Source organism: Varroa destructor, unplaced genomic scaffold (assembly GCF_002443255.2).
Source record: "Varroa destructor unplaced genomic scaffold, Vdes_3.0 BEIS01000001.1, whole genome shotgun sequence".
In the NCBI taxonomy this organism is placed as follows: domain Eukaryota; kingdom Metazoa; phylum Arthropoda; class Arachnida; order Mesostigmata; family Varroidae; genus Varroa; species Varroa destructor.
The window spans coordinates 75,931,991-75,952,873 of record NW_019211454.1 but is presented as its reverse complement, the minus strand read 5'-3'; the positions used below and the strand labels follow the sequence as shown (position 1 = coordinate 75,952,873).

Sequence of the window (20,883 nt, the reverse complement as noted above, 5' to 3'; positions counted from 1 at the left end):
CGAAAAAAGTATTTCTAAAATTGACATCATATTTGCTTCTGTTGTTTGTAGCAGTCTGTTCTGTTCCCAAAAGGACATACGAAAAATGAATAATAAGGAACCCCATAAGTAGCCTTAAATTGCCGTTATTGTATGCATCTATTATGGCCACTTCCAATTGTTTTATTAATAAACATACATTCGTAAAGTGTTCAAATTGCCCATTATTAGCAGATAATACAATTGTAAGATTCGTCGTAATGTTAATCAAATTACCCCTGTCTAGATCCAAAAACACAAACCCAACTCAGACGCTGATTTTATCGAAAAAAAAAAAATATACCAGAACAATCTTGCTTATTTGTAAGTTAAAAACCGATAACAAAGGTAACTTTGCGGCTCCTAGGCTTCTCTGGAGTATGTTATCTGCAATCTATAAGAACTTGCATGACTGCAGCTACGAAATATCTTACTGTCCCGAAAGTAAATGCCTTGACGACATACCACCAGGATGCTTAACATCGATGCTCAAATCAAAACTCCGGCTTTTTTTTTTGACTGAGGTTTTATTGATCAGAATGTATTTATGACCTTGCCTGTCGCTTTTGGTGACTGCGAAAGTAACATATATGTTTCTTAAGAACTTTTTACCTCGAATTACAGTTATATAGTCTGCTTTTCGAGATGGCGGCAGGATCGCACTTTTACTTATGAGTGTAGAAATCGTTGAGACTGAGGATCAAAATTAAGATAAACTTCATTGCAGCCGACAGGCCGCATGACGGTCAGAATCACATGACCGTCTCATGCAACATATTTGACCGTGGTAATAACAATGACTACATAATTACTATTGAACGCTATGTTAATACATTTTAATTGTCCTAACCAGAATACCCTGTGGTTTTGGATGCAATCAATGAAGGATGCTTAAATCAGATAACTTTTGGAAAAAGGGTAGTTAATTGGAGAACTTATTATTTTGCAATTACTAATTTTATATTTGTGTCGCCGCCAACAACAACCGTAGACGTCAGCTATTTTGAAGAGCAATCCGATTATTGCGTGACAGCTCCGATACACTCAGTTGACCCGCGCATTTTTCAACCTGAATGTATACATCTTAACAAACGGCACCTCGAAAGGTTCGTGAACCTACAAGGACAACAGCCACGTTCAAATTAAGTTGTCAAAGCAGCAATACCGGCATCGTGTAAGAAGTCTTCGAAATAATCTAGAAGTTGAACTAAAATATTAAAAGCTATCAGTTTTGGGCAACCACCGATAGACACCAGCGGTTACCAGCCTACACTTCCTGGATCCTCGGCACGCAATTTGCTATACATCTGACTTGAGGCCATATTTTAAGGAGCTCACTTTTCAGTGGTAATTCAGCATATTGAATTTGAAACACTTTCCGAAAAACGGTATCGTTCACTAACAAAGCTGACGAAGTACATTAAGACAGGAGCGCGCATTGTGGACACCGCCTATATTGAATATAATCATCGTGTAGTTCTACCTATTAACTGCAGGATAACGGTAATATTTCAGCCGGGTCATGCTAAAACGGATCGAACTGCACAAATCTGCTATCGTTGTAAGGCTTTCGACCACGCCGAGGAGAGATACATCACTGTATACTTTAACTTTCCGACAGACCAGCACTGGAAGGATTGCAATATTCGTAACTATGCATTGCTTGTAAGTCCTCCAAGGGAACAACAACGGCAAGTACCATTACGACACAAACACACGACCGAGCTGGCTCAGACGTTCATTAATAACAGCGTGCAATGGCTATTTGCAATAACGGATGAAGATCGCTCCTGCAAAGACGAGAACCAAAAAGGATTATAGCCGGTATACTGGATGATTCCTCAAGTTCTCTTTATAAATTATTATCAAAAAGATGTTATTTTACTTCAACATGTGAAACTCATACTTTCGGAACGTGGTGTCAAATTTTTCGAGACAAAATTACTCTTCCTTGTTTTATCAATATCAATCTTCAATTATTTACACAATTTGTTTTGATTTTAGCGCTATTGCCAACGTTATTAAGGTCCATAAAGTACATGGCGCTGACACTTGTGCATTTAATAATTTTATTTAAAGTGACAAACTTAGTGATTTACACGGTTTCGAACAAACATCTGTGAAACGGCTCTTCAATTTAGCCACACGAAATGGCGGCTACTGGTACTGCAACTCATTGAAATCTAAACGTTTCAGTGAACAAGAAATTAAATATTATTTAGCATCAGAAGAGCGGAAAAATAGGGCAGGGAGATGCAACATACAAACCATTGCTGGCGTGTTTGTGTTGTTCCTAAGCGGCTCATACTCTTCCGTTATAGGGTCGCCATTACATGAAACCTCTATCATTTGGCCCATGACCTGTCAATTTATCACATATTTTTGACAAAAAAGAAATATAACCTTTTCTTACCGGTACTTGTCAAATGTATGTTCAATAGTCGTTATTGACTTTGTTATTTTTGGATATCTTCACCCAATATATGTATAGAACATCCAGTATTTGTTCATTAAGTAAATTTATTGAGCAAGAAACGAACGGAAAGAATTAGCGGCGCAAGGCTCGGGCTAATTTCTGATGAAGTCCACAATCTTTTTGGTGAGTTGTAATTCATACGCAAAAATATCGGTCACTAATGGATAACCGTTCCTAATTTGTTCACTAGTTAGCAGAATTACTTCTTTTTTTTATAAGTTATTTGTATGTTTATAAACATTGCTTCAGTGGTAAACAAGCAATGATAGTAAAACTTATAGGGCAGTCAAACTCCGGGAGTCACGTATCTCCTAACACATAAATGGATACAAGTGGTTTAGTCTGTTACACCGAAAACGATTCTGGTCTTTCGTAATAAAAGATAAGAGACTACAGCGCGAACGCCGTTAATAACGTCGCAAAAATTATCACAAATCGCATGTGCCATGACTGATCGGAGAGCTCTGTCCTCATGCCTAGAGGTAACACTTTTTTTTAGGCTGTCTGTTTTATAACTGCCGAGAGCTTAAATGCATGTCTCATGGACAGTCTGCATAATTTTTTTTTAAACTTCTCCTTTAGTCATAGTGCCCTGATAACGGCTGTTTTTTCTTAATGATCGATGTGTCTACCGCCCTGCTTTCCACCAACCTGACGAGTCTACCGAAGTACCTACCGAAGTAGTAACCTATATACTTTGAGTACTGGAAGAATAGCACGTAATAATAACCCTTTAGTAGATAGCCGACACAGCTTACGTACTCGCCGTGGCTCTGCCAGTCAATGAACAATAAAAGAAAATCAGACTTACGGCATGAAAAGCTTCATTAACCACTCAATCGTCTCATGAGAGCATTGTTTCTAGCAGGAACATAGGGTGTATGCAGTTCTTTTTACAAGATTACGGTGAGCATTGGCAAAACGTCTAAGAGCATTACCGGGTCGTACTGATAATAATGGAAATATCTGAGTAACCCGGGATTATTTGGCGAGGGTATGCCTCGTGTTTAGAGTATTTTTGGGCGGCGTTCAATAGTCTGACTTAAAATTATGACTTATTTAATGACTGGACATTAATCATCCGATGTCATGTAGATAAACAGAGGATTGTAGAGAATACAAAGAGATTGATACTAAAAAAAGTTCGCTTCGTATTTCTGAGGCCTATGATACCTCATACAACACCAACGTTCTGTATAAGCTGAAACATATATATGCATAAATACACGTCTACGGCTATAAAAGCGTAAAGCAAATGGCTGTGAAGTCCTTGTTCTTGCTTGTAAAACTAAAGCCGATCCACTCTATTATTATACGATACCGCTACGCTAGTAAGCCGTCGAATGTCTTGGTGATCAGGCCGCCTCGTCGAAATTAATGTTATACCAAGCTTGACAGAAAACATGGGTCAAACAATTTGAGCCGTTAGATGACCGGTCGACCAAGTGATATCAAAAGCACAATACCACCAGCAAAAGACGCCCAACTGTGGTTAGAGATGTGTGACGACTACATGGGAAGTTCTCCTTTGGACTTGGCGCTTTTGGAAAGAACTACTCTACGATTGTTCTTTCCAAAGGAAGCCAAATCGCTCGAGTAGTTCATCTTCCGTTACAGGGGCAATGGGCTATTTTTCGAGCGATGTGTGTCCTAAGCGAGTACCTCTAGCCAAACTGGGGGTTAACGTCCATGAAACCGCGGAATCAGCTACTTTCGCAAACTGGATCGCGGCGGCTGTCCCACGTCAAATTAATTCAAGTCGTTTAAAATCATACGCCGGAAAAACCTAATCCTCGCTTCCGGTCCTGTACCCAGTCAAGAGGAAAGGAAACATATGTTGCTATTCCGAGGTAAATGCGCAGCCCCCCCCTTCGGAGCTGTTGTCGAAAAGGGCAAATCATAGTAGCAAGTCTCAGTTGGGTTGGGACTGAAGATTGAAGGTTGTGATGTGGATTCGTTAGGCCGAGTTCTGTACATATGCAGTATACCAATCAGGAGGCACTAACTGGCCAGTCCTCAGAGGGCAACGATAAGGGGTGTTGCGACTAGGATGGACGGCCTCAACAGAGGCACACTATACTAAAGAGGATCACGACCAGTTCAGTCAGAATCAGCTGGTATTCTCGATCTGCGATCAAGGCTTTACAGACTTTAACAAAACTGTACGGCGGCTAATGACGTGCTATTGAATGGGGGATATAAACTAAGCGCGTGGGCGCGTATCCGATTGCGATAGATGCCGGTTTGCGGGTAAAAGACAGAATCTGCCGGAGAATAAAATAGGATTGACTTCATGAGGCAGACTGCGCTGCTGCGATTACAACGATGATTCAGAGTGGCGGAGGTTTGATTGTGTGGCCTGTTGTCACATACCCGTGCTGCGGGGCTCAGCCAATAACGTCGGATGTTGAAGGTGGTGCAATTTCGGTAATCACTTGTGAAGCGGAGTTCCATTTGGTACATGCATAAAGAGACCCCAAAAGAATCCAAAAAGCACGACTTGAAGTTAAACCCGTTGGGCGCTAGACGATGCCGGCCGAAAGATGAGGATATTTCGCCAGGTATGCGTAAACGTGAAATAATATATATATATACATATATATATATATATATATGACACGAGGTGCCTATGAGGGACTCAGTTCTGTTAGCTAACGACAAAAGTAAGCCACTCCGCTTTAATATACGTACCTATATTTATACTTTTGAAATTTATACTGGATTACAAATCGTCAACAAACAACGGAAAAATGTTATTGTTTAGAGATGCTTTTTAAGGCTGCTACACTTACTTGTGTGAGCTATAAAAATAAGTAGAGTGTGCCATTTGGGTCAGGCATCTACTATTTAGGCCATTTGAAGAATTGGTTTATTGAAGCCAGGCACAGAGTGCCCCCTGCATCTGCAGAACCCAGTTGCGTCGAAAGCTGAGGTCTCTCACAGCGTAGCCAGCCGGAAGTGGAAGTGGAAACATCTAAAATTTAAATTTCTTAACGTTGCCCTAATTTGTTTTCCATCCAATAAACCCGCAATTTCCATGTCAATGCTTTAAATAGCACTATGCTTCGAACCACCCTATTTATGATTCATATTTCTCTAAGAAACCGAATATAGTGGAACAAGTAATCTTAAAATCCGTTACAATTTATGTTGATCGTGCAAAAAAAATATCGTACTTAACTAAACCGCAATAAGATTATAATTTTTAGCGACGCTAAAACCTAAATACTTTTTCTTGAAATTTATAAGTTCGGAATATTGCAAATAAGTTCTTTGGGGTCCACTCCCCTTCTAATCTTTGTTAATAACATTTTTGTGCCACAATATGTTCAAACCTTTTCTACATATACACCGGTAACGTGTTTTATAACAGCTTGTTAAGTTGGCGAGAAAATGATTTCGTTAACTTTAAACTTGAGGCTTACACGTCTTACTTTTTCGTTTTATTTGGAACCTGACACCCTGCTTTTTGTAGACCGTCTTCCGTTTAGTGTAAGGAGATAAATCATAGTAGCTTTCTATACGATAAAATCGTGTGATTAAGGACTTGCGTATTTAGCACTGCCCTCTTCATTACTTCCTTCTACCGAAAACTACTAGCTAAGAAAGCGACCCTTATTAAAGGGAGGAACAGGGAAATAAAGAAAAAAAAAAACCAAAGAAACTTGTTGGAATACTCTTACACATATTCCGTTATAGCAGCGAAAAGTGCCCCTGTTGCCAGGCTGAAACAACGAGATATCTCTTGTTCAGACAAATATATATAGCAGTAATTTTATTGGACGCTAAAGCGTAATAGTAGCGCTCAGGCAGAGTAACAAACAGTAACAAAATAAATCGTGAAGCTTTTTGGCAAGCCATGCGGACTGTTTTAAATCAGGTACTGCAGCAGATAAACACCATCTTACAAGCTATATTAAGGCAGCAATAGCAACAATTATATTAGAGTAATTAGCCAAAAGTCTAAAACCTAGTTAGATCAAATGGTAGCATCAATACAACGGGTATTTAGAAATGACAAGACGCCTTCGTCGCCAGTCCTTTTGCCTTCTCTTTATACATTCACATTTAATGTATGGTGCAAATTTAGCCCACAAATAAAATCAGAGTTAGTGGTCTCCATACCGCTTCTCAAAAATTCATTTTTCATATTCTTCGGTAGAAAATTAGAGTCAGATTACCAATAAGCGGCCAAAGCACTACAAGTTGACCTTAAACATCAAGTTTTTTTTACCTTCAATGTCTATGTGACGAAGAGTAGAATATGACATTTGGGTAATTATACCGGACTAGCGAAAAGGGATGACTAAGATGAAAGATATAATATACGACTGAAATATGTAATATGATTAAACCGCAACGCGCTGAGTTACAAGTGTTTGCGCTGAAACGACTTGGAAAATCGTCATATGGCTATAAAAGCCCTACGATCTATTATAAAGTTCCTTAAAAAAATTTCATAAGGCGTCAGAAATTCCATATCGGGATGCGATGCCAATCTTGTCACGGAAAACAATGCTAAGAAAATGCTATAAGTTTTTTTTTTCTAGAAACACTCGTATTGAGAAAACAGCAGAACAAACGGTCATTTCCAGATTTTCGAGCCCTTAAGATCAACGTGAAAAGCCTTCGAAGATGCAACAGGCATCATTACAAGCATACGAATGTCATTAAAGCAACCGCTATAAATAAACTTGACAGTCAAAAAACCTATTTACGACTTTAAAAATTAAAAAAAACACTTGAAAAATATATGTCAATACGAGATCGGGTCTAACTAATTTAATTGAATAAACATGAAGGCTCCTAATTCCCCAAAATTAAGGAGCGTAATTGATATGCAGTAAGTAGAAAAACTCTGAGATATCGAGCAAGTTTTAGTTGTAAATCTGAATTAAAAGAAGTATGATATAAACGTAATAATTACGTAGCTAAATAACCAGTAAAATTTTCCAGGATGAATTTTATATTAAGAGCTAATAACATCTGGACTTAAATACATCAAGTAATTTATTTTTCACGATAGGACACAGAAGGTTTCATAGAAGATTTTATTGAAAACCTACCGCGTGATCTCCTATAGATTTTTAAAATTAGTAAGTGTTGCAGGGCCAGGTTAGGTATTTTTTGGCATGGTTTCACATTGTAGTTTTTTTATTCTGGACATGCATAAATTACGAAAACTTTTTAACGACTTGCTAAAAGAAATAAATGTTAAATCAAGTCTGGACTACTCAGTGCGCATCAAACGAACAAGTTACTTAGTTTTGCTAAAAGATAATACTCGTAGATCGAAGGTTACGAGTTAACAGTTTGTATTGGAAGATAATTTTGGCGTACCTGAAAAGACGACGTTTTCTAGTATATAGTGTGCACGGTCTTAAACTACCTAAGCATTGGAAAATCAGGACATTTTGTGTATTATAACTGCCGGAGTCTCAGAAAAGTCCTTCCTGCGATTGTTGCTATGGAATGTGACGAACAATAGGGTTTTGCGACCACCAAATCTTCCATTCCGTACGCGGATGACCTTACCATAATGATAAGGGCTTGCACAATGAAAAACTAGACAGACGCATAAACCAAACGCTCGCTGAAATAGGCACCCGGATGAGAAACTAGGGTTTGAGATCAGCGCCAACAAAATCAGACCGACGCAGTAAGAAAGGTCCCGATAGAATAATTGAAGTTAAGACGAAAGAATGAAGGCTATCTACAGTTCTAATTATTTAGGGATCCAGACGGATTAGGTCGAATACAACACATATAACGAACGTGGTACCCAAATTTATGAAAGTATTAGTGGACCTAAAAAAAAATAATGCCACAAGTCCGTGGTCCCAGCAAAGGCTGGTGATGACATTGGCGCAGTCAGTTGTCCTGTTTAGAGGTCCAGTCTGAATAAGGCTCAGCTTAATTCAAGAGCTCAGGAAAAAAATTCTTCAAAACACCTAAGGTGCTTTGGCCCTGAAGATATCTTGTATCAGATAGAAAGAAGGCAGACAGTCCTGGTGCTGACAGGGGCTATCTCGTGGAATGTGAAAGCTAAATAACGACAGAAAATTTGGACGGACCTAACAGTGGATACATTGTCAAACTCGCTAAAACGAATGGTCTATTATTTGTTTTTACGCCACGGAACAGTTGTGAGGTGCATCATCTTCAGGTCTAGGTACTGGTTAGAGAGGCCGGTAGACAAGTCAGAGGAAGTACTTCCTCCCGCAAGTGCTCATAGGCCATAGGCATTTCCAATATTAACTGCACTGAATAGGGAAGCTCCCTTTGGACACGTACCTGTTATATACAGATGGAATAGAAAACGGTGTATTTCGTAGGTGCTGGAACGCACGGGAACAACCTTTTCTTATGCAGAGGTAGAAACGGCCCTGGCAGGGAGGCTACATATGCATATCTTGAAAGTGGTGGCGTGTCGGAGACAGCACGGTCATGAAAAATCTTAGAGAAAAGCACAAACCACTGTAAGTTAGACTGAATAGGCTCCCAGAGGAGAGATTTGACGCTAACCAGCCGGATTCGCAGGCAAGGAAAAGGAGCTCCAACCATTTTCTTCAGGAACTTAACCCTTCTGATGAGGTGAAAAACTTAATTGAAGTGACCCCCCGTCCGTTGATCAGGTAGAGCATGCGATTCCCTCCTATTAATTTATAGTACTTTAGAACGGAGATCTGAATTGGTTCAGAATCAAGTATGAAAGGAGAACTGAGAATTAGTCGGTAGTGGCTTCGGCAAAACCAAGACCAACGCTAGTCGCCAAATAGACAAACAGTGACTTATAGAATCAAAGTTAAAAAAGAACTCCGAGAGCTGCCTCGTTCAAAGCTAAGCTGAATAATGAAATAACTGCAGTGATCGCTAGGAAGTCTTCAATGCGCACCTACATGCGCGTAGCCCTGGGAAAAAAGCAACACGAGACAAAAGAACCACACAGGTCATGTGTAACTTAGAAAAAAAAAGAAGGCATTACTGGAACTGTTCTTGGTACAATATTCCTCAGCAATGGCCGTGACAAAGCTATCGATTGAAAAGTTTCAATTCTATACAAAAGCAAAATTGTATAGATAATTCACGATGGCAGGAACCATCTCTCTTTAGAACAACGATCAGTCACTAGAACCTTGATGATACACTTGGTTGCGGCATAAGAATTCCCACTGGCCTTCTCGATACACACGATTATTAAGCACGATGAAGACTAGGGTGAAAGGTGGGTAGACACTTGAAGCAACCCTTAATACAATTAGAGATTGCGTGAAACCATAAGAAGCGAACATTAAATTAGAACCCGACGCTAAAGCCAAAAACAACATTGTGATTAAAATAGCCAGAACAACATCCTAAAGGGGGCATCCTTTGCAGACACAGAGGTCTATGTTTGAGATGCAGTGAGCCTCACTACTACAATAACGTTGGAGATGTTAATTCATTTAAAAATAATCATATCAAAAAAATAATTCAGGCTGACGCCGAGAACGCAAATATTATTACAGAAGATCTACCCATTGGTAGAAATGGAATATTGCGTTATTTTGCCATCACCACTTGCAGCAAAATAGCAATACTGCTAGCTCAAAAAAATATCTTAACCAGCGGGCTGTTTTGCGAGTTTAAGGGAACGGGTATTATTCCCCATATATCTCAATTGTCAGAGACGTTGTACGATACTGCAAACAAAAGTAGATGAAGTGAACGTTCCTATAAATATGGGAAAATCACGCTCGTGGCGAAAGCTTCATGTTCGGTTTCCCCGCATTTAGAACAACGCTTAATACTGCTATATATGTGGTCAGGATGAGTACACAGTCACTTTCACGTTACACGGCAGGTGTAGGGAGCTCGCCAAGAGAAGAAAGAAGACGATGTAGGAGAAAGCAGCAGGAATCGAACTCAAATTGAAGGTAATTGACGATGACGCGAGAACGAAGCAATCACACAAAGAGGAGAATAACAACCGAACAGCAGTCAACCCTAGGAGCAGCAGTCTCGACAACTAAAAATTACCGTTCTTTTGGAGTAATTTGGGGCAACTTCAATCGTAGCAGACTTGCGCACGCGATGGTGGAAGAGGTCGCTGACAGGGGAAAGGCTAAACTCAGACTTATTAGTGGGTCAAACTACACGATATTAGACAGAAAACCAGAGAGGGTTGTTGGATATAAGAAGAGCGCATATACTACTGTATCGCTCATACCCAATACACAACCCAAGACGCGGATATGTTTAACATGGCCAGTGATATATATTCCTGTCAAATGAGCCTAAGTTTTGACAAACTTTCTGCTCGAGCAGAGAGTCTGTCTTACTTGATTCCAGTAAACGCAGATTTGGTTGATATCACCACAGATCAATAAGAACTTACATATGAGAAAAATTTCAGTGAACACTTCTACATAGAACACTTCATTGACAAGGAAGAACGGCAGGCTATCAATCTGAATAATACACTTAGGTTTAAGAGCACAGGAGCTCTCAAAAAGGCGTTATAAAAGGTAATGGCAGAGCAAACTCCAATTGTCGATAAGAAAACACTTTATAAAGCACTCTGCAGGTCTTACTTGTTGGCCGGCGTCCCGACTGCACGCCCTAAACGAGTCAAATCTGTAACGCCAAAGGGGTATAACTCTAAGATACCGCAGATGAGTAAAAACTGCATAGAAGCTCACAGAGCTGCCGAAGGGAGCAAAGCGGCCCATGAACGATACCCGGATTGGTAGGCACCTACTAACGATGTCAATTTATGCTTAGACGCTCTATCGCACGCAGCAAACAGAGCCATGTTAAGTTGTCAGAGGTGAACCAAAAGCAACTCCCAAGGCCGACATTCCAACATACGAAAAAATCCTCGTACTAAACAAACATATTTACTAACACGAGGACCTTTAGCGGTAGGCCTATGAACTAATAGGCCCCCGTTCGGTTCCATTTACTAGGAACGAAGTAGTAAACGTAGCTAACAGTGTAAAGAAAAAGAAATTTCCTCGATCCACCAGAATTTCTCTAAAAGCAGTATGAATTCTGTGTAAGGAATGTCCCAAAAATAATTGTAAAGGTACCTTCGCAGAAGGTACTCTGTAGTAATACCAGGTAGAATGAGTAAAAAAAGGAGTATATGGTACTAATGCCAGGCGAATCTACCCAAATAATAGTATTAGAGAGGGACTTGAAGGCATAATAGAGGATTGCTTGCGAAGTTATGCTTAATATTGCTCTTAAATGTTCAGTAATGAATTAAGCGAAGCTACCTTTCTGGACGAAGAAAGGGGAAGCAAATTAACTGCAGGCTAAATGGCCAATATATGCATGTGGTAAAGAGAGCAAGATATTTGGGACTACTTCGACAAATTACGACAGATCATACGTAAAGACGGCCTCGCTAAAGCTAACTAATGAATTTAATAACCGAAATCCTTTCTAACGTTTATGGGTTAGCGGGCACCGGCAGCCGCAGACTCCTTATGTTTATTGCAAAATCGATTGCCCCTTTTGGAGCGTCAATGGTGATGAAGCAGGTGATTAATACAAGAGCGACTAAAAAATATAGAATAATCAGTACAGCGGTTGTTAGTCGAAACCCCCTGAAATTAATAGAAAAAAGATGGCTATGAGGCAGGCATAGCTGGCAGGATGCAGGAGGTAAGACAGACTGAAAGAGAGATTATGCGAATAGAATATCAAAATGAATGATTGCAATTCCGAAAGGCAACTTATGCTCGCATGTCATGCATTTCATACCAGACAAAGAAGTGGCTACACCTGCCGGGGAAAAAAAATTGACCACTCTTTTCCCAGATGATAATGGAGTATAAAAAATGTTAAAGTTACTTATTCAAAATAAGTAGTTCCCATTGGATTCCAGCGTCTCCTGCAACTTGGGAATAGACGACGGTGCAGTCTACATCTTAATGACATATCCTGCCCATGAAAAATTAGAAGCACATCAAGAAGACAGGTTACAGTGAGAAAGAGCTTGCAACTACGCCTCTCGGCGCGCGGTTACGAACTATTTTCGCTTGAAATACCTAGATGTGGTTGGCATAATTTGTTTACCTTATATGCAGGACCATCGAAGACTGAGCCTGAATAAGAGAGTAAATTTTAAGGCAGAAATAGTTTTAGTGGGTGCAAAACCCACAGTACCAATTTTGTCTGCTTCATTTAGGCCGACGACCTCTACAAAAAGAGTGCGAGTCGCTTGCATCCAATCATCACACCATAGGTGCTCCGTTTCAATATTCTAGAAATACCTTAGAGAGAGAAATAATTAGCCCACTCTAATTTACATTACACATATCAAAAACATGTTAAAAATATCAAAAAAGGTGTAGCAAAGAAATTTATAAAGCGGGCTTAAGAAGTGGGTTTAAATCTAAAAGACCGTGAAGCCACATACACATCTACCTTTCCGGCCCATTTGACGGAATCAACTAGTTAGCCGCAGATGTATTCTATAGATGGCATGAGGTGAAGGACAATAACATCAGCATTAACTATACGACAACTGACAATTATAATGTGACCGCAAAAATATTTATTTCCAGTTTGCATCGAGCATGTTCAAAACATTTTTTTTCAGAGGGAGGATTTGTAGTTTACGGTCGTTCTCGTTCCATCCTCAAGGTAACTAACAGTTTGAAATGCCCAGCGAAATGAGCGGAATGAGTGCTTAAAATGCTTTAAATGCTTAACAATGAAACGAGCCAAGGCAAAATACCCCGTTAACGATTCAGACCCTTCTAGTGATGTACAAAATAACACTCTATGCAGCCTTTAATTTCAAATTTCTAGAAAAGTATGCGTTCATATAAAAAATTAGATTGAATCTCGCTCGTCGAAATAGCCGTAACAAAATAAGTTGAGTGACTACAGTGATTGGGGTCCATCTGTTCTCAAAACATCGACAAAGATTATGGATAAGATCACAAAATCAATGCCAGACTTGAGAAAAGAATTAAGAAGAAGGCCGCTTCCTTTGAAGTCCAGTATTGCTTCCCCTGGAGCTATAAAGAGGATTCTGAATCACGCGCATTACGAACACCTCAGTACATTGAACACCAGATAATTTATTCTTCACCTTCTTCTGGAAATTAAGGACATATCACACCTTTGCAGGTTACCCTTACCTTCAGAAAATCATTTCATCACATCTAAAACACTAAACACTGGAGGTAACGGGAAAGAAAATGACAGTCATAAGCGGGCTCAATACCTGGGCCGGTCCTGTGGAACCTGGCGTACGACGTCGTTTTTAACCTCCCAGATCAACCAGGAAAGGTTTAAAAAAATCGCATCAACAGATGATTTGGCTTTAAAAGTAACCGCATGGGAATATGTACGGCAAGAAATGAAACGGCATTGGCTAACGGGACAAAAGTGAGGCTATACACCTTATAAAGGAAAAGCAGCGTTACAACGGTATAAATCTCCAACTGAGAGGCAGATGTATCGAGGTCAGGTGAAAACTTAAGTATCCAAGAATGCATTTTGATAGTGGACTAACAGCTACCCCTCATTTGGAATGCGCGTTGGGCAAGGCCAAATAAATGACTCCTCATTCAGCGCGCTTATTGTTTAGAGTCAGAGAAGCCTCAGAGGAGACCAAATCCTTTTGGCCTCGGCTAAGAAGTCGATTAGGGTACCTATTTTCTCTACGTCACTAAAGGCAGCGCTGATTAGTAAAAGAAACCAAGTACTTTAAAGCCAACCCTGGAGGATGATAATGATCAAAATCGCTAGGACGTATAAGTCGGTATCTACGAATACCATTTTAATGTTGATTGAAATAATCTTGCGAGAGTGATCAGACGAGCGAGCAGCGAAAAGTCTAGATGACGTAATGAATTTGACAATAATCAAGTTAAATACAGATGGCAAATACATTTGACAACCATTTATCAATTCGTTGATTCGACAACTATTGCCCCCCAGCAACTTCAGCTGTAAAGAAAGCCATATCTCTGGGGGGTTGGCTCCCTCCTTTGGTGCCATCGCTTAGTGATCTACGGTTGATTAAAACTTTTTGATGTTCTACGATAGATTTGCGTATTGCGGCCTGGTCAGCTTTACTTAGTGTTCATATTCAAAAGAATAACAAAAGTCCCTTAAAGCTATGGCTTGCTACTGGACATTGCGGGAAATAACGGTTTTAGCAAGCAGGGTTCGCCCGCAAGTAACTTTCTGACCCTACAGATTCTCATCAGCAGGTATGGGTCCAAATTAGTCTCGAGGATGGCACGTAGGAAGCCTTATTTTACAACAGGCTCAAATCCACACTGCTCAACGTAATTAATTGTGAAAGTGAGTGTGACAACAAGCATTCGATCGTTGCACGTGATGTTGTTAAGGAGGCACGTACGTTTTTCAGCTATCGGTAAAGCACAAGAAAATCTCTTTGGACCCCTCCTCTTTTGTTTTAGCGTCAAAACATTAATGCAGTCTCTGGAGGTTCTCTTTTCTTATTCTGTGGTATATGGTCAACGGCACATTAAATGGAAATTCTGGCTTGATGCTGTGAAGTATCTCTGAGATTATAATCGATGCGGGCGAGGTATGAACCCAATTTAACTTCGCAAATTGTGAAGTTATTATCTGTCAATTTTCCTTCCAATAAAACTAATTTGTTTCGGATTACCCACCACCGAAACGCTAGTCTTATTAGAGGGAGTAATATTAACTTCGTCAGAGCCCTCAAATGTGGTCAGACTAATCGCTTCAGAGGACCATCCGGTTCTCGTAAAAATGACATGCGTAAACAGCACAGCGTTACCTCCATCCCCTGTCGCAGAAAAAGTGGATTAATTTACGATGCTACGGTAGCCGCCGTATTAGCTTTTTTTCATAGTAATACAAGCTGAAGGCAGCATTCGAACACAACAAAGCAACCTGCGATGCTATTCCGCTTTGCGGGGCTTTCTCAACTCGCATTCAAGACTTTATATGGACCAAGTCCAAAAAGCACAAATCGCTTGCAATAGGCTTGAAAAATACCATGGGGATTTGAAGGCTGGGTCCTCAATGTTGCAACAGCTGTCGGTTGATGCCCAGTAAAATAACATGTCATAAACACGATGCTCGTGTAGAATATAACAGTTTGTTTGTTTTTGAAACGCTTATACAAAGAAAACATTTCCATGAAAATTCAAAGAAGCTTTTAAAAGAAGCATATTATTTTGAATCGTTTTCTTGGCACTCATGTAAAACAAAGTACTCTTACATAACAGTACAATGTCCAACATCGTTATAGGTAGTATCCAGCAGTATTGACTAGGAAGGGCCTTGTGCGATTAAGTAAGGGGACTGAGGTTTTTATTCGAGGGCCATAAAGTATACTAAATGTATTGACCAATACCTGACATGGTATTATGGCTTTAAAGTATGTTTGTCACCTAGTTTGAATACATACAACCAATAATTACTATGTTAAATTTTGTAAAAATCAAGAAGTGCCTTAACTCAATTCTATACTTAGGGGACCTGAAGCAGCCTATCGACAGCATATATGTTCAATACAAATTAAAACCAAGCAAGCAATTTGCTTTTACATTTTTTCCTAGTTTCTATTGATGGACAATATACGTTGGGTCACGAAATTTATTGGAAGGATGGAATAGGTTACGCTAGGGAAAGAAATAGGGCTCGTATCACTTATATAACGAACTTTTCTGTTGTCATTGGCAGTATCGGATAGTAGCCAAAAGGCTGTGCCAAATCGGGTACTTATTGGACTAAATATGTAATCTATGTGATGCAGCAATAAGAGAAAACACCGTATTGTTCAGGTGGCGTACACAACAACCTTTTAGCCTAGCTGCCTAGTTACATGTCGTCCTTAAAATCGCAAACCATAAGAGGCAAATGGAGCCCTGCATTCGGCTAACCTCTTTTTTGTCCCTTTCTTTTGGGCATATCCTGCGAAATCACCGGTGGATAATTTCCTTTGACGGGGCTAACTTTGTCGAGCTTACTTATTGAATAATCATCAAGGTCACAACGACATATAAAATGCCTAAGTTAGTCCAAAAAAAACGTAGCTGCGTCTATTTGCTAATAACTCTTATAGATGGTTTCGTCTAGGTTAGGATTATACTTTGAAGGAGCTTGCGTCGGGCCGTTTGGCTTAAAGCATCATTTGTTGTCTCTTTCCTATTGACATCAATGGTCCTTGTGTCGGAATTAAATGGGTGAATTTCGCAGTTTTTAAATCCAACTCATGTTGTCTTGCTCCGTTATGAAATAAGGTATGTGATTACCCATGTTCCGAAGTGGGTTAGCATACAATTGGTCATTCCAGTCATTATAGCAACGCTGCAGCTGTGATACACTATCGAAATATTCCAGTGATCTCCTTGTTTTTTCTGTCCCAGTTGTAGCGTGGCATGAACCTGCGACCAGAATTCATAAATCCTACAGCGGTCAATCTTAATACAAATTCAAAAAATTTCACTCCACCCGTGTATATAAAATTAACTTCTTTCCGTGCGTTTGGCACAGCGTGAAACCTCGTTTAATTCCAACCATCGATTTTATTACAAGTGTTATTGCTTTTGCATTAGAGCGCTTGTATGATCATGATATCCTGCTGCGCTTATCTCGTTTTATGAGTTCAGTTCTTCTGTTTCCGAACATCTGCATCGACATGTTTTCTAAATCATGATAATTTCTGCAAATCGTACTCGCAAAATGCGGAGAAGTAAAAACTTTAATTTTTTTCACGATCAAACTTTGTGTCTATTTGTGGTGCTTAACCTGTTATCGGGATACAAACCATATACCGCAATGGTCCATATTTCCTCCTGTCTCGACTATTTCGGGAAAAATTACCATTTCACCGACACATCAAAAAAATATGAGAAATGAAGAATGTTCCTACAACATACTGAGCGAATTAGCATAACCCTCTACAGATATAAGAAAACTTTTCGTTGTTTTTCTGTTGATTTAAATGATTTAGTTCTACAGTATATTCTACTATAGTACACACCAACAGTAATTACCTTTCTTTATCTAACGGGTTACGCTTTAAAGGTTATTCAACCAGCCTGTTCTTGAAGTACGAACTGGATCGGCGTCATACCTGGCCTAGAGAGTTTGACGTCGGGTACCAGTGTTAGGCATTCCATCAAGCTGACTCCTGGCACGAAACGAAAATAGCGACGTCTACGTATCCCTCAGGCTTAACAGTCAAACACGCTGCCCACTGCGATCACCGATAGACCCGGCATCGCGTAATCTATAGTTCGATAGCATACCTATACAGTTATCTTGTTGTAACTCCCTAAGATTAAGCTGCACCCATCTCGTTATTGCATTGCGGGCATCATCTACCAATAAATATATTTTTTTGCTTTAATAAATATATTAGTAAGAGTTATCCTAGCAAACGGGCCTCGTTTGTCCATTAGAATGTTCCAGCAGCTACTCTGTAGCAGCTCATTCAATTGCTTGATTCATATCACATCGAATCTAACAATTTACTACTCGAGATTTACGCCTTCACATGCACACAGCTGCAGTTCATCTTGAACCATGTCATAATGACCCAGTTATACTGATCAAATTCCCTCGGCATAGTCTACTTCCGTAATCCTGGTTCAGTTATCTTAAGGCCCCAGTCTAACAGTGATCGGTTACCCTGCTGGTTTTTTGAGATGTATTAGTGACCTTCTACTTCGTTGCACCTAATTCGTTAATGTATGCGCCCTACTCCTTGCAGAAATGATTCAGTTTAAGTTCAAGATTGTCAACATAAACGAGACAATTTTTATTCAATTTGTAAAATTAATTTCCGTACATGTAACATTAAGCTACGGTCGTGCACGCCATTTCTATTGTGGCTTTAGCTAACCCCGACCCTGTGTTCTTTTACAGTTATTCTCACTTTCTTACTGGAGAATAATCTTCCATTGTATACGTTATAGGAGAGAAAGAAAGCATTCCTTTAGGAAAAATTTCGCAGCCGAAAGTGCATGACTGATTTGGGGCAAGCATGGTTTGTTTTGTAAATAATAAACTATTTCGATAAACATAGGCGCTTTACGCCATTGTAAAAATGAGGAAATCTTATATTTACACTCCAATCGTGGAACTTGAAAAAACAAGTCTACAATGCGGGCTATTCATATCAAACGGTTGTCGAGTTAATCCTCAAAAAAGGCTTACTTTACCCAGATTAGCATAGATTCTTATGAAAAAAAAACTGCCAGCCCAAAAAAGACATCCATTTAATAAAAAAAAAAATGTGAACTATGTATGCCAAGATGGTTTATATCTTAATCAACCATTTCGCAAATTACTCAAATAAGCACCATGCACCCCAATAGGGCAAAGAAACTGCCACCGAAAAAAAGATATTCACACACTTACAGAATATGAACTGCGATGGTCCACATTTTTTCGTTAATTATGGGCTATTTATGTAGAATAACAATTTTTTACAGCAAAATAGTACAGAAATCTAATTTGAGAATACTCCCTGAATTCAGTGTCGTGCTAGTATTTTACAGCTTGAAAAGCAAAAAATTTCCCAGTACAAATCCTTGATCCATTCTCGACGATCGAGCAAATCACAAAGGACGACACAGTTGCCGAAATTAACATTGCGCTCTAGGGAAAAATGGAACTCCGGCCCGGAAAAACGTGTTTATTCGATGGGCTTGATTTGAATTTACCATAGGTTTTAGCAGCTTGAAATAAATAAGCTTAATGCGATCACTTTCTAAGGGGCCGACATGGACCGAGTGGCACATACACGAACAAACAAACAGACAAATTGACTTACTTTTAGTTCTATAAGTGGAGTAGATAGATAAACATGTAGGTAGACTTAACAGACTAGCTCCCGTTCCGCCAATCCATCTAACTTATTGATGTGGTACACAGAGCCTTCTTGAGCACATGCCAATAGCTACCTTATTGCAGAAGATCTTGAAGTTTATAACATAATGGAATACACTTTGGGTTTGGGAATTACTCCAAGGGAGAGCTCCTCAGAAATAGATATTATAGAAAATAAAAGAGAGCGAAGCACAACAAATCGAAAGAGAGAATACAAGATGCGTTGAGCTATTACCTCCCAGTAACCAAAATAATAGCAAGTCAAAATATGGTGGGACAGGTTAATGGCTTTTGGTGTCTGAGCTTTACAGTGTACCGTTGTGAATACTTAAGAAATAAAGCGACAGTTAAGACGAAGAAAACGGGAACTGGGAAATGTTTATGCAAAGAGAGATTTTTTAAGTTTCTTATTGTGAACAAAAAAAAAAAAGAAATTATCGGATAAACTATAATAGAACTTTGTTTTTAGATTGAACACGTATCATAAAGTTCCAAAAACGCATTACCTCATGAACACTATCCTGCTTCGATGCCGCTTTGAATTTACACAACTGAAAGCTAATTCAAATTTTGCAGGAGATTAAACGCTGACTAGTGAGCTAACACAGACATCAATAGTGTGGACTGTAGACTGCCAAAAGCCTACAAAGAGCTTCTGACATTTGTTGCCTTAATATTTGCCCGCGAGAAAGCTCTGGCGACGGACACCCTTCACGGAGTTTAGAGGAAATTGACAACAATTTAAAGCAGGGAAGTGTTAGCTACTTTAAATAGGGTAGGTTTCCGGCAGTTAATTGGTAAGCGGCGCTATTCCGTTACCACAAGGATACTACGACATTGACGGGTCAGGGGACGGCTACTTGTTCAACATGTCATTATTGCATGCACTTTCGAACATCTGCATTTTGAGAAGCCGGATAAAACGCCAGAAGAGCAAATAAAAACATGATTTTTCTGATAAATATGTAGTGCATCAATAGTAATAACGGAAACACAAAAAAAAATCAGGACTTTTAAAAAGATAAGGTAAGCTCGTTCTTCAAATGCTAATAAGAAGATTGAGTTAAAAATGAAACGCAGGCCTAATGAACAGCATTTTAAACAAACATTTTCTGTGAACAATACCTTTACGGAATTCTTGCACACACCAAATTGAAACGGCGTCAATGAAATCGACGAAAAACAGGTCATTGTGATTACGGAAAGCTCGGATAGAGCATTTCATGTAGATTCGTAAGCACGTGTTATAAAATTCTAACGCGAATTCTAAAAACAAAGCAAAAATTGATTATTTACTAATTGAGTTCAGAGCTCTAGAGTCAATTTACACAACTCTGGCCAGTGAAAGATCTGCCTGGAGCACGCTGTTGCCGTAGACAAGACACAGGTCAACCTGTGCCGCCTACCAGAGAAGAATCAGGCGAAGAAATAGCGTCGAACAAAAGAGGAAGCGATTTCGGTGTTAGTGCCGAATAGATTTGGGCGTGAGTTAATGCTTATAATCACAATGGATGTCAGGGGCGTCTATTGTGGCAAAAAGT

At 39.5% G+C, this 20,883-nt stretch overlaps 1 long non-coding RNA gene across 2 annotated transcripts; it reads right to left on the bottom strand.

The window, feature by feature from the left end:
- Positions 1-940: 940 nt before the first annotated feature.
- LOC147759107 (uncharacterized) lies at positions 941-20,052 on the bottom strand. 2 transcript variants are annotated; one of them, XR_015318981.1, is made up of 4 exons: positions 19,849-20,052; positions 5,287-5,468; positions 2,287-2,379; positions 941-1,808 (listed from the first exon to the last, which is right to left on the bottom strand). It is a non-coding gene; the product is annotated as an uncharacterized LOC147759107 (long non-coding RNA). The 2 variants fall into 2 exon arrangements; XR_015318980.1 differs by lacking the exon at positions 5,287-5,468.
- Between the last annotated feature and the right edge of the window lie 831 nt (positions 20,053-20,883).